This window comes from Sorex fumeus, unplaced genomic scaffold (genome assembly GCF_029834395.1).
Source record: "Sorex fumeus unplaced genomic scaffold, SorFum_2.1 ptg000065l, whole genome shotgun sequence".
In the NCBI taxonomy this organism is placed as follows: domain Eukaryota; kingdom Metazoa; phylum Chordata; class Mammalia; order Eulipotyphla; family Soricidae; genus Sorex; species Sorex fumeus.
In genome coordinates this window covers 2,738,748-2,752,381 of record NW_026606122.1, presented here as the reverse complement: position 1 = coordinate 2,752,381, position 13,634 = coordinate 2,738,748, and the positions used below count along the sequence as shown (strand labels likewise).

Genomic DNA, 13,634 nt, shown 5'->3' with positions numbered 1-13,634 from the left:
ATGGCTTTAATTATGTTGAGGAAGGTCCCCTCTATACCCATTTTGTCTAGGGTTTTCATCATAAAGGGGTGCTGGATCTTGTCAAATGCTTTCTCTGCATCTATTGATATGATCATATGCTTTTTATCTTTTCTTTTGTTGATATGGTGGATTATGTTGATTGATTTCCGAATGTTACACCATTCTTGCATCCCTGGGATGAATCCTACTTGGTCATGGTGTATTATCTTTTTGATGAGTAGTTGGATTCTATCTGCTAGTTGTTTGTTGATGATCTTTGCATCTGTCTTCATCAGGGATATCGGCCTGTAATTCTCTTTCTTTGTGGTATCTCTGTCTGCTTTTGGTATCAGTGTGATATTCGCTTCGTAGAAACTATTCGGAAGTGTTTTTGATATTTCAATTTCGTGGAAAAGCTTAAAGACGATTGGAAGTAAGTCTTCTTTAAAGATTTGGAAGACTTCACTAGTGAATCCATCCGGGCCAGGGCTTTTGTGCTTGGGGAGACTTTTTATTAACATTTCAATTTCCTTGGTGGTTATAGGTCTGTTCAGGTATTCCAGGTCTTCTTGGTTCAGCCTTGGGAGTCTGTAGGAGTCTAGGAATTTATCCATTTCCTCGAGGTTTTGATGTTCCGTGGCATAAAGCTTCTCAAAGTACTCCCTGACAAATCTATTGAATTTCTCTAGTTTCTGTTGTGATGACCCCCTTTTCATTTCTGATTCGGTTTATTAGGGTTTTCTCTCTCCCCTTCTTTGTGAGTTTTGCTAGAGGCTTATCGATCTTGTTAATTTTCTCAAAGAATCAGGTCTTGGTTTCATTGATCTTTCGGATTGTTTTTTGGGTCTTCATCTCGTTAATCTCTGCTCTGAGTTTTATTATTTCTTTCCTCCTGTTCGGGTTGTGCTCCTTTTGTTGGTCCTTCTCCAAGCTCTTAAGCTGTGAGGTTAGTTTATTTATCTGGGCTCGCTCCTCCTTTCTGAGGAATGCTTGTAGAGCTATAAACTTTCCTCTTAAGACAGCTTTTGCTGTGTCCCATAAGTTTTGGTAACTCGTGTCCTCATTTTCATTCGTTTCTAGGAATCTTTTGATTTCCTCTTTGATTTCCTCTCTAAGCCACTCCTTGTTCAATAGTGCACTGTTTAATTTCCAGATGTTTGATTTAGTTTTCTGTTTTTGTGTGTGATTTACTTCTAATTTCAGCGCATTATGGTCTGAGAAGATTGTTGATACAATCTGTATCTTCTTAATTTTATGGAGGTATGTTTTGTTGCTCAGCATGTGGTCTATCTTGGAGAATGTTCCATGTACGCTTGAGGAGAATGTGTATTCAGCCCTTTTAGGATGAAGAGTCCTGTATATATCTACTAAGTCCCTTTCTTCCATTGTTTCCCTCAGATGAAGTATGTCCTTGCTAAGCTTGAGTCTGGTTGATCTATCCAGAAGTGACAAAGCGGTGTTGAAGTCTCCCACTAATATTGTGTTGCTATTGATGTCTTTTTCTAAATCTATGAGTAGTTGTTCTAAGTACTTTGCTCTTCTCTCATTAGGTGCATATACATTTATTATTGTAAGTTCTTTCTGTTGTACGGATCCTTTGATCACTGAGAAATGGCCTTCACTGTCTCTTATAACCTTCTTCACTCTGAAATCGATGTGGTCTGATATTAAGGTGGCTACCCCAGCTTTTTTATGGGAGCTGTTTGCCTGTAGGATTGTTCTCCAGCCTTTGACTCTGAGTCTGTGTTTGCTTTGACTATTAAGGTGTGTTTCTTGCAGGCAGCAGAATGTTGGGTTCAATTTTCTAATTCATTCTGCCACTCTGTGTCTTTTAATTGGTGCGTTTAGCCCATTGACATTGAGAGAGATTATTGTTATGGGATTTTGTCCCATTGTTCTGTTGAAATTAGGTGTACTTGAGGGGCCTGTCCTGTCTTAAAGTAGCCCATTTAGTTGTACTTTTAACCATAGTCTTGAGTCTATGAAGTTCCTGATCCGTTGTTTGTCTGTGAAACTGTGTGTTGTTCCTTCTGTTATGAATGAGAGTCTCGCTGGGTAAAGTATTTTTGGAGAGGCATTTATTTCATTGAGTTTTTTCACTATGTCCCACCACTGTTTTCGGGCCCTGAGGGTTTCATCAGAAAATCAGCTGTGAATTTTATGGATGCTCCTTTGTAAGAGATTTCTTTCTTCGATCTTGCTGCTTTCAGAATTTTGTCTCTGTCTAAAGTTTTGGTCATTTTGATCAGGATGTGTCTTGGGGTATTTTTATTCGGATTTCTTCTAGCTGCTACCCTTCGGGCCTCCTGAATGTGGTCACAAGTTTTCTTCAGTTCTGGAAATGTTGTAGGAATGATGTCTTTGACAGTTTCTCCTTCATCAGAGTTTTCTTCCTATCCCTCTGGGACTCCAATAATTCTTATGTTACCCCTCTTGGCTTCATCATGATCTTCTCTTGCACTCTGTTCCCGAACTGTGAGTCTCTTTTCCATTTTCTGCTCTTTTCTGGCGAGTCTCTGAACTTCATCTTCGAGCTCACTGATTCTGTTCTCAGCAGGTGTTACTCTGCATCTGAGGCCTTCTACTGAGGTTTTCAATTCGCCTACCAGGGTTTTCAGGTCCGACATTTCCGATTGCATTTTTCTCATTTCTGCCTTCAAATCCTCTTGTCTTTTATTGGCATTGCTTTCCATTGTTTCTTTTAGTTCCCTAAGCATCCTAAGTAGCTCCCTTCTGAATTCCTTGTCAGAGAGGTTGTCTAATACTACAATACTGTTGGTGTCTTCTGGGTTAGCCTCTTCAATAAGAAAGTTTGGTGGGCTTTTGCGTTGCTTTACCATTGTGACCAGTGTGCTTTAATCCTTCACGTTCACTGTTACTATTCTGGTTGAGTGAGGAGAGAGTTCCTGGATCCGTTCAGCTTTATTGCCTCGGGATCTGATGTTGCCTCAGTTCCCATCCCGCGCAGGTCTAGGGAGAAAACCGGCAATTCTTGGGGATCGAGCTAGCTGCGCATTCCCTGAAGGAGTCCCAAGCCGTGGGGCAGGCTGTGCCTGGTTGAATGAGGAGAGACTGCCAGGAGCCGTTCAGTTTTGTTGCCAAACATTGGGCCTCTGTTCCCGTCTGGCACAGATTATACTATTCCCTGTTATAGTGGGAAAGGATTATGGATAAGGTTTTGTCGATGGTAGGCACCCTTCTACGTTTCTGAGTTTGACGTTCTTCTCAGTCAGGCATTATTCTTTGTTTTATAACGACATTGAGTTAAACTTTTGGAGGAGGTGCTATTTGGTACTGAGCTTATACAGCTGTTTTCAAACAGGTCTTTTTTGGAACTTGAGTAGGCGAGTGGGCTGGAGGGGAGGGGCGGACGGACTGGTGGTCGGTCCCTCGGAGCTGGACGGGCACTTTCCCCACTGGGCTTCAGGCGGGAATCTGAGGCGCGGCTGGGGGGGCAGGAGCACTTCCCGGCTGGACGCCCCTGACCCACCTGGAGGGGAGGGGCGGACAGACTGGTGGTCAGTCCCCCGGAGCTGGACGGGCACTTTCCCCACTGGGCTTCAGGCGGGAATCTGAGGCAGAGCTGGGAGGTGAGGAGCACTTCCCGGCTGGACGCCCCCGACCCACCTGGAGGGGAGGGGCGGACGGACTTGTGGTCAGTCCCCCGGAGCTGGACAGGCACTTTCCCCACTGGGCTTCAGGCGGGAATCTGAGGCGCGGCTGGGGGAGCAGGAGCATTTCCAGGCTGGACGCCCCCGACCCACCTGGAGGGGATGGGCGGACACTCAATTTCTAATTTTTTGAGAATTGTCCATACTGTTTTCCAAAAGGGTTGGACCAGCTGGCATTCCCACCAGCAGTGAAGGAGGGTCCCTTTCTCACCACATCCGCGCCAGCACTGGTTGCTTTTATTCTTGTGGATATGGGCCAGTCTCAGTGGTGTGAAATGATAGCTCATTGTTGATTTGATCTGCAGCTCTCTGATGATTCGTGATGTAGAGCATTTTCTCATGTAACTTTTTGCCATTCGGATTTCTTCTTTGCGAAAGTTTCTGTTCATTTCCTCGCCCCATTTTTTGATGGGGTTGGGTGATTTCTTCTTGTGGAGTTCAACCAGTACCTTGTATATCCTTGATATCAACCCCTTGTCGGGTGTGTGAGAGCAGTTTGCCTGTAAAATTGTTTTCCAGCCTTTGACTCTGAGCTTGTGTTTGCTTTGACTATTGAGATGTGTTTCTTTCCGGTAGCAGAATGTTGGGTTCAATTTTCTAATCCATCCTGCCACTCTGTGTCTTTTAATTGGTGTGTTTATCCCATTGAAATTGAGAGAGATTATTGTTATGGGGTTTTGTCCCATTTTTCTGTTGAAATTTGGTGTATTTTAGGGGCCTGTCTTGTCTGAAAGTAGCCCATTTAGTTGTTCTTTTAACCATGGTTTTGAGTCTATGAAGTTCCTGAGCTGTTGTTTGTCTGTGAAACTGTTTTGTTCCTTCTGATATGAATGACAGTCTTGCTGGGTAAAGTATTTTTGGTGAGGCATTTATTTCATTGAGTTTTTTCATTATATTCCACCACTGTTTTCAGGCCATGAGGGTTTCATCAGAAAAATCAGCTGTGAATTTTAAGGATGCTCCTTTGCAGGAAATTTTTTAGTTGGTCTTGCTGCTTTCAGAATTTTGTCTCTATCTAAGGTTTTGGTCATTTTGATCAGGATGTGTCTTGGGGTATTTTTATTCTGATTTCTTCTAGCTGGTACCCTTCGGGCCTCCTGAATGTGGTCACAAGTTTTCTTCAGCTCTGGAAACGTTGTAGGAATGATGTCTTTGACAGTTTCTTCTTCATCAAGGTTTTCTTCCTGTCCTGGGACTCCACTAATTCTTATGTTACCCCTCTTGGCTACATCACGATCTTCTCTTGTCATCTGTTCCCAAATTGTGAGTCTCTTTTCTATTTTCTCCTCTTTTCTGGCGAGTCTCTGAACTTCATCTTCGAGCTCACTGATTCTGTTCTCAGCAGCTGTTACTCTGCTGCCGAGGCCTTCTACTGAGTTTTTCAATTCGCCTACCAGATTTTTCAGGTCTGACATTTCCGTTTGCATTTTCCTCATTTCTGCCTTCAAATCCTCTTGTCTTTTATTGGCATTGCTTTCTATTGTTTCTTTTAGCTCTCTATTCATCCGAAGTAGCTCCCTTCTGATTTCCTTTTCAGGGAGGTTGTCTAACACTACAGTACTGTTGGTGTCTTCTGGGCTAGCCTCTTCAATAAGAAAGTTTGGTGGGCTTTTGCATTGCTTTACCATTGTGACCAGTGTGGTTTAGACCTTCACGTTCACTGTTACTATTCTGCTTGATATGCAGAATGAATTGAGATAAGCTTAACGAGTTATTGGCTAATGTGTTTCTAGTGGTTGAGCTAACCTAGAGAAGGTTCCAATTAAGAGGGTAACTTATGGTTCCTATGGGATATGTTGTGGGAGAATAATTTGTGGCCGCTAACACAGTCACTGCTCCGGAAAGGTTCCCTGGCTCTGGGCGCTGGGCGGTACCTGTTTGAATGAGGAGAGAATGCCCGGAGCCCTTCAGGTTTGTTTCAGCGAGATGTGCCTCAGTTCCCGCCCCTCGCAGATCAAGGGCGGAAAACCGACTGTTCTAGGGGATCAAACTAGCTGTGCATGCCCAGAAAGAGTCCCTGGCCCTGGCTGCTGGCGGTACCTGTTTGAATGAGGAGCCAGGATTGCTTTTTTATTTCTCTTTCTTCATTTTAATTTTTTGTATATAGGAAAGCCATGGACTTTTGGGTGTTGGTTTTGTAGTCTGCCACTTTACTATGCAAACATATTGTTTCTAGGGTTTTCTTCCCGTCCCTTTGGGACTCCAGTGATTCTTATATTCCTTTTGGCTTCATCCCGATTTTCTCTTGACTTGTGTTGGTAGGTACATTTTGAGGCTGATTTCCATTTCCTGCTGCTGGTGCCTAGTTTGTTAATACCATTTTTGTTACCATTGCTTTGTAATATATTTTGAAGTTGTGCAGGGTGATGCTTTCTATTTTCTTCTTTCCTCAAAATTGTTTATCTATTGGAATCTCTTATGTTTCTTATGTTCATTTTAGGTTTTTTTCTGTTTACTTGAAAAAATTTGCTGGTAAGTTGATATGGATTACATTATATCTGTAGATGACTTTAGGTAAGATGGCCATCTTATTAATGTTATTAATTTTTATTAATAAAAATACTTATTTTATTAATTTTTCCAATCCATGGATGTAAGATGTTTTTCCATTTCTTTGTGTATTTTTTAGTAATATTGCATAATTTTGTTACATTTACTCCCAGGTTGAACTTCGTTCTTTACTAAGTTTCTCCCTGTCTGAGGAGTTTTTCTTTTTCTTCTGCTTTCCAGTAAATAATTCTATTTTCTAACAATAACATAAAGATTTACAGGTATTTTATTATTGTAACATAATTATAACTGTAATTATTTACCATACTTCCAATACACTGTACATTTTTAAATATATGAGATTTTTTAAATCTCAGCACTTTACTGAACTTTGTACTTTTAGTAATTTTTGATGGCACCTTTAGGATTTCTCTGTATTTAGTTTACATGCAACTAGTAATAGTTTTACCTTTTTCCAATTTTGAATTGTTAGACTTCTGTTTCTTGCCCAACTGTTCTGGTTGGAGCTTTCAAAGCTATGTTGAAAAGTAGTAGTAAAGAAAATACTACTACTTTTCAACATGTAAAGATGAACATTATTACACTGAGGTGTGCCATTTTTATTTCTTATTTATTAAGGATTTTTATGGGCTGGAGCGATAGCACAGCGGGTAGGGCGTTCGCCTTACAAGCGGCCAACATGGCCGACCTGAGTTCGATTCCTCCGCCCCTCTCGGAGAGCCCGGCAAGCTACCGAGAGTATTCGATATGCCAGACACAGTAACAACAAAGTCTCCAATGGAGACGTTACTGGGCCCGCTCGAGCAAATCGACGATCAACGGGAGGGCCTTTACCTTTACCTTTACCTATTAAGGATTTTTATAATCATGTTTTGATGTTGAATATTGTCAAATTCTTTTACATCATCTGTTGGTATGATTGTGTGATTTTGCGCACTTAGTATTCATATGTAAAACTATTTAATTGAGGGCTTGAGACTGTGGACAGGTTGCTTGCCTCACACATGGTCAGCCCAGGTTTGACCCCCAGCACCCCCGATGGTCTTCCCAGTCTCTTCAGAAATTATCCCTGAGCACAAATTCAGGTTTAAGTCCTAGTACTACCAGGTATGACCCCCCAAACAATATACACACATATATTTAGGATTTACAATTCTATTCATATGAATATTTTAAATATGTGTTGTAACTACACCACAGCCACCACAAGAGAACCAATACACCTTTGCGATTAAACCTAGGTTCTGTTATGCCACCCTCTTCCAGTTTGGAAGAGTCAGTTCTGTAAGCAGAATCTCAGAGTTTATTTCCATTGGGCATTACTTTGTTCCTTTATACTCCACATATGAGTGAGATAATCTGGTATTTCTCTTTCTCCTTCTGACTCACTTTACTTAACCTGAAACTTTCCAGTTCCATCATGCTTATGGCAAATTGCAAGATTTAATCCTTTATTTTAGCTAGTAGTATGTAATATTCCATAATATATTATTGTTATTTATACACATATATTGGGCTGGAGCGATAGCACAGTGGGTAGGGCGTTTGCCTTGCACACAGCCAACATAGTCGACCCGAGTTCGATTCCTCCACCCCTCTTCGAGAGTCCAGCAAGCTACCGAGAGTATCTTGCCTGCACGGCAAAGCCTGGCAAGCTACCCATGATGTTTTCGATATGCCAAACGCAGTAACAACAAAGTCTCACAATGGAGACTTTACTGGGCCCACTCGAGAAAATTGATGAACAACGGGAGGACAGTGACACAGACATATATATTTAAAATTTATATATATATATATCTACTCTTCTGATGATGGGAACTTGAGTTGTTTCCAGATCTTGGATATTACAAATAGCACCGCAATAAAAGTCAGTGTGCAAATATCTCTGTTGTCTTTGTGTTCTCGGGATAGATGTGAATGGAAGGATATGGTATTTCTATTTTTGATTTTTCGAAAGGTCACCATGGTCTTTTCCATGGGAAACTGAATCAGAAAACATTACTAACAGTGGTGAATGACTATTCCTTTTTCTCCGCATCCTGCCAGATCTGATTGTCTCTGGAATTTTTGAGATAAGATAGACCATTATTACTAATGTAAAGTGAGATTTTGATTTGCATTTCCATGATAATGCATGATTAAAAGTGATGAACACTTTTTCATATATCTGTTAGCTATCTTTATATCTTCTTTGAGTGAACTTTAGTTTCTCTCTCCAATTTTTAATGGGGTATTTGCTTTATTGTTGTTGAGTTTAAGGAGTGACATGAACAATGTCAAAAGATCAAGACTACTTTGGATATTAGACCTTTTTAAATGTATAGTTTGTGAATACTTTTTTCTATTCAGTAGGCTGTCTTTTAGTTGTATTTTTCCATTTTTTTGTTTGGGTGCCATACCTGTTGGTGCTCAGCACTTACTCCTGGCTCTGAACTTAGGGAACACTCCGAAAGGGTGCCTGGGACTATATGGGGTGTGGGAGATCGAATCTGGGCTTGCCATGTAGAAGGTAAGTGCCCTACCCACTGTAATATCGCTCCAGTCCCCAGTTGTAGTTTCACAATGCAGAAAAGTTTTAGTCTGATGTAGTCACCTTTGTTTATTTTTGCTTTTATGCCAGTGAAATCAAATCATTGAAAACACCTGAAGGGAAACGTCAGAAAAAAACTACCTCTGAAATTAAAATCATAGAGAGTTCTATTTTTTAATGTATTTTATGTATTTGGGTTTAATATCAAGATGTATAATCTATTTTGAAATGTATGGTGTATGGTGTGAGATAGGGATCTAATCTTATTTTTTTGCAAGTGACTAACCAGTTTTTTAATCATTTTTGAATTGGCCTTCCTTCATTTAATGGTAGCTTAATTTTTACAAATTTTTGTTTGTTTGTTTGGCGGAGGGCACGCCTGGCTGTGCTCAGGACTTACTCCTGGCTCTGAGCTTGGGATCATCCTGATGGGCTCTGGAGGCTGGAAATTGAACATGGGTCGGCTGTATGCGTGCAAGGCAAAGAAAGATTCTACCAACTGTGCTATCCCTCCAGCTCATTTCTTATGATAATTAACTGCCAAATAATCTGTGCTCTCAATTCTATTCTATTCATCTGTGAGTCTATTTTTAGTGTAATACTACAGTCTCAACTGCTATAGATTTATGTTTCAAGTCTGTATTCAGTATTTTCCATATTTTTTATTTTCAGAATTGTTTTTCAGTATTCAGGGAATTTTATGGTTCTGTGAGGATTTCAGCAGTATTTGCTTTATATCCATTACAAAAATAAGCATTTTCATATTGATGTTGTAGCATATCACTTTAATTATTTCCAGCAGTACTATTTGGCAAAGTCCTTAGGGTTTTCTGTGCAAAATAGGTAAACTGTGAGTAGTGCAGTTTGGCTTCTTTTCTGATTTGTATCCCTTTTGTTTCTCTTGTCTAATTGCTTTGTCTACTAATTCCAATCTTGTGTTGAATTATAGTGGTGAAAATGGACATCCTTTTCTTTTGTGATCTTAGAGGAAAGACTTTCAGTTTTTTACTGTTGAGTATATCAGCTCTGGGTTTATTGTATTTGTGATGGGCTCCTGCTGTACCCATTTTGTTGATAATTCTTATCATAAGTGTATGATGAGCCTTGTTGACCACTTTCTCTTCATCTATTGATATGAACATATGTTTTTTATCATTCATTTCACTGCTATATGTATCTCATTAATTGATATATATTGAGCCAACTTTGCATCACTTGATCAATTCCCAATTAATCATGGTAGAGTTTCTAAAGATTTTGTTGATGACCTTTACATATGTGTTCAGGAATCTTGTGAGATGGGAGATTGTAAGATTCAAAAAATTCATCCATTTAAACTAGGTACTCGAAATTAGTGGCCTTAAGTTGTTCGCAGTAATCTCATATGGTCTTTTGTATTTTTGTAGTAGCTATTATAATATTTCCCCTTTGAGCTCTGATACAGCTTATTGAATTTTGTCTTTGTTTTTATGAGTTTAGCTAAAGGCTTGTCAATTTTAGGTAAGGTAAAGGTAAAGGCCCTCCCGTTGATCGTCGATTTGCTCAAGCGGGCCCAGTAACGTCTCCATTGGAGACTTTGTTGTTACTGTGTTTGACATATCAAATACGTCACGGGGAGCTTGCCAGGCTCTGCCGTGCGGGCAAGATACTCCCGGTAGCTTGCCGGGCTCTCCGAGAGGGGCGGAGGAATTGAACTCGAGTCGGCCATGTTGGCCGCTTGTAAGGCGAACGCCCTACCACTGTGCTATCGCTTCTCGGCCTTTTGGCTAAGATCAAGTGTAGTATCTGTCAATTTTATTTATTCATTTGAAAAATCAACTCTTGGTCTTCACCTTTTACACTGTTTAAAAATTTACGTATTACTAATATCTGCTTTTGTATTATTTATTTACTTCTATTTTACTTTGGCTCCATTTGTTGTTCTATTTCTGGATTCTTAAGATGTGAGCTAGGTTATTTATTTGAGCGTTTCCTTGTTTCCTGAAGAAAGCTTGTTTTGCTATGAACTTCGCTTTTAGAACTGCTTTTCCTAAGTCTCATAGATTCTGGTAAGCTTGTGTTTTCAGGAATCCTTCTTCTTATTATTAGATTTTCACTTTGTTCCAGTTGTTCAATGCACCCTGTTTAGTTTCCAATGGTTTTGAGTGTTCCCAGTTTCCATTTTTTCGTTCATTTACTTCCACATTCACAGCATTGTGGTCCGAGGAGAGACTTGATATAAAAAGTAGAGAGACTTGATATAAATAGTGAAGAGACTCCACTTTTGAGATGTGGTGGAGAGACCTATACATGTCAATTAAGTCCACTCTTCTATTTCTTCCATTAAAGCCAGTGTCTTCTTACCGATGCTTTGTGTCTGATCTATCCAATGATAAAAACTCTACTACTGCTATTTTACTGATATTTTAACTCTGTTAAAATATCCCACTATTATTATATTGTTATCAGTATCTTTCTTCTGGACTGTTAATAGTTTCTTTCAATGTATTTTTAACATTTTTATTAGTGAAACACCATGAGTACAGTTGTAGACTTACAAATGTTTGTGCTTGGGTTTCAATTATACAATGTTCGAGTACCCATCCCTCCACTAGTGCCCATTTTCCACCACCACCGATTCCAATATCCCTCTCCCCCTCCCCCCCATCCCACCCTGCATATTATGATGCCCCTTCATTTGGTAGCACTGCACTGTAGCACTGTCCTCTCATTGTTCATCTATTTGCTTGAGCGGGCACCAGTAACATCTCACAACAAATTGTGAGACTTGCTGTTACTGTTTCTGGCATACCAAATACCTCTTGGGGAGCTTTCAAGGCTTTGCCTTGTGGGCGAGATATTCTTGGTAACTTGCTGGGCTATCCGAGAGAGGTGGAGGAATCAAACCCGGGTCGGCCACATGCAAGGCAAATGCCTTAGCCGGTATGCTATCACTCTGGCCCCTTCATTTTGTTCTTAGTGTTAATAGTGATAAGTATTCTTGATTGGGATCTTTTTTCCTTAAATTTTTATTAGTGAAACACCATGAGGTACAGTTGCAGACTTATAAATTTTTGTGCTTGGGTTTCAGTTCTACAATGATCGAATACCCATCCCTCCACCAGTGCCCATTCTCGACCACCACCAGTCCCAGTATCCCTCACACCCTCTTCCCCCATCCCACCCTACCACTGTGGCAGGGCATAAACTTTTGTTATCTCTCTACTTTTGAGTGCTGTGGTTTGTAAAAGAGACATTGAGTGGCAATCATGTTCGGACTATGATCTACTCTCATCACAAATTTCCTATTCTGAGAGGAACCTCCCAACACCCTTTATTTGGTGCTCCATTCTCTATCTCAGCTGCCTTTTCCCCTAGCGTGTGAGACTGTCCTCAAAGTCATGGAGTAATCCTCCTGGTATTTATCTCAGCTACTCTTGGGTGTTAGTCTCCTATTTTGTTACTTTATGTTCCCCAGATGAATGCAATCTTTCTATGTCTATCCCTCTCTTTCTGACTCATTTTACTTAGCATGATACTTTCCATGTAGTACCACTTGTATGAAAATTTCATGACTTCATCCTTTCTGACAGCTACATAGTATTCCATTGTGTAGATGTACCAAAGTTTCTTTAACCAGTCATCTGTTCTTGGGCACTCAGGTTTTTTCCAGATTCTAGCTATTGTAAAGAGTACTGCAATGAAGAGACAACTGCAGATGTCACTTCGACTATACTTTTTTGCCTATCAGGATATATTCCCAGGAGTGGTATTGCTGGGTCAAATGGGAACTCAATTTCTAGTTTTTTGAGAATCGTCCATAAGGGCTGAATCAGTCGGCATTCCCACCAGCAGTGAAGGAGGGTCCCTTTCTCACCACATCCCCACCAGGACTGGTTGCTTTTGTTCTTTTGGATGTGGGCCAGTCTCTGTGGTGTGAAATGCTATCTCATTTTTGTTTTGATCTGCATGTCCCTGATGATTAATGATGTAGAGCATTTTCTTATGTGTCTTTTAGCTATTCGAATTTCATCTTTGATGAAGTTTCTGTTCATTTCGTCGCCCCATTTTCTGATAGGATTGGATGTTTTCTTCTTGTGGAGTTCAACAAGAAGTTCTTGTGGAGTCCAGTACTTTGTATATCCTTGATATCAGCCCCTTGTTGGATGTGTATTTGGCGAATATCCTTTCCCATTCTGTGGACTGTCTTTGTATTTTGGTCACTGTTTCTTTTGAAGTGCAGAAGTTTCTTAGTTTAAGATAGTTCCATTTGTCTATCCCTGTTTTCACTTGCCTAGCCAATGGTGTGACATCTTTGAAGACACCATTAGCTTCAATGTCATGGAGGGTTTTGTCAACTTTGTCTTCAATGTACCGTATGGATTCCGGTCTGATGTTAAGGTCTTTAATCCATTTTGATCTTACTTTTGTACATGGTGTTAGGCAGAGATCTGAGCCCAGCATGTAGCTGTCCAGTTTTGCCTGTACCATTTGTTAAAAAGGCTATCCTTACTCCACTTCCCATTTCTTGCTCCTTTATCAAAGATTAGGTGATTATATGTTTGAGGGGAGATGTCAGTATATTTAACTCTGTTCCATTGGTCTGCTGTTCTGCCTTTGTTCCAGTACCATGCTGTTTTAATTGTTACTGCTTTGTAGTAGAGTTTGAAGTTAGGAAGGTTGATTCCTCCCATTTTCTTTTCCCCAAGAATTGTTTTAGCTATGCATGGGGGCTTATTGTTCCATATTAATTTCAGGAGTGTTTGCTCCAGTTCTTTGAAGAATTTCTTGGGTATCCTAATAGGGATCGTGTTGAATTTGTACAGTGCTTTGAGAAGTATTGCCATTTTGACAATTTGAATCCTTCTGATCCATGAACAGGGGATATTTTTCCATTTCCTTGTGTCCTTTTTTAATTTCCTGAACCAGCGTTTTGTAGT

General features: G+C 40.2%; 1 pseudogene; it reads left to right on the top strand.

The window, feature by feature from the left end:
- The first annotated feature begins 10,461 nt into the window (after positions 1 to 10,461).
- LOC130036794 (uncharacterized) lies at positions 10,462 to 10,552 on the top strand (annotated as a pseudogene).
- The last annotated feature ends 3,082 nt before the right edge of the window (positions 10,553 to 13,634 follow it).